Source organism: Lycium barbarum, chromosome 6 (genome assembly GCF_019175385.1).
Source record: "Lycium barbarum isolate Lr01 chromosome 6, ASM1917538v2, whole genome shotgun sequence".
In the NCBI taxonomy this organism is placed as follows: Eukaryota; Viridiplantae; Streptophyta; class Magnoliopsida; order Solanales; family Solanaceae; genus Lycium; species Lycium barbarum.
The window spans coordinates 82,457,159-82,458,713 of NC_083342.1; positions in this window are offsets into that span (position 1 = coordinate 82,457,159).

Consider the following 1,555-nt stretch of genomic DNA (forward strand, 5'->3'; position numbering starts at 1 on the left):
ACCCACACTATCCCCCCTGGTGGGCGAACCATCCTCCTTAATCACATTCATTTATAAGAAACATGCGGAAGTAAAAGACAATTATTACTAAGCAGTCCTGCAGATATGTAAAAAATAAGTGTGGAAGTAGTTAAACAGTTACAACCCCCAAAATCTGGTCTAGACTTGTACAAGAGCTACTAAATTGAAAATACATAGTTTGGAATGCTGAAATACAACGTAAATACTGAAATGGAATAATGTCTCAACTATGGAGAATTAGACAGATATTGTCATGACCCAAACCGATGAGCCGCGACGAGTGCCTGATCTCTACTGACCAAACACCCCTATATTCATACCTGGACAACACTACATAATAAGGGCCCACAAGAAACTCAGTTTGGATTAAACTGACTCGTGAAAGAATTATATCAAGAACTGTGCATATATATATATATATACAGAAGATAACAATGCAAGCCAACTAGGTTGTCACATGGATTTTACATAAACGAATCGGACCCGATAAGGCTACATCACAAGTCATCTACACATAACTGTCTACAGACCTCTAATGGAACAAAAGCTGTAGAAAGGACGGGACAGGGCCCCGTCATACCCATAGGCACATACATCTCAAAAGAACGGCATACCAAAATAACCGCAACTCCGGATCAAGTGGAGCGCAATAATCATCACTTGATGGGAGTCCTACTGAGCTGGACCGCATGTCTGTCACAAGAAACTCAGTCTAGATTAAGCTGACTCGTGAAAGAATTATATCAAGAACTGTGCATCATGCATATATATATATATATATATATATATATATATATATATATATATATATATATATATATACATAAGATAACAATGGAAGCCAACTAGGCTGTCACATGGATTGTACACAAAAGAATGGGAGCCGACAAGCTACATCACAAGTCATCTACAAATAACTGTCTACAGACCTCTAATGGAACAAAAGCTGTAGAAACGATGGGACAGGGCCCCGTCATACCCATAGGCACATACATCTCAAAAGAACGGCATACCAAAATAACCGCAGCTCCGGATCAAGTGGAACGCAATAACCATCACTGGATGGGAGTCCTACTGAGCTGGACCGCCTGTCTGTCTATCTATACCTGCGAGCATGAACGCAGCCCCCCAAGCAATAGGGGAGTCAGTACGGACAATGTACTGAGTATTCAAGGCATAAGAGTAACATATATATAAAAGAATCATGAAAGAAATCTGAAACTCATAAACAAACTGACTGTCCGAATGCATCTGTATGATTGAAGACTCCTCTGCGGTGTATGATGTGCATAGATCATAATATAACTGATAGTGCTGTGGAATGTACAGCCTGATCCATATATCATATAATAGTGCCGAGGAACGTACGGCCCGATCCATATCTCATACAATCTCGCGTCCGGGACAGTAATCATCTCACGCCGTCTACTAGTGGTGCTGCCTGGCCATATAGGCACGGTGTGATCATACATCATCATCCATATGCCGCCCACCGTAGTAGTGATGCTGCCCGACCATGTACGCACGGTGTAAG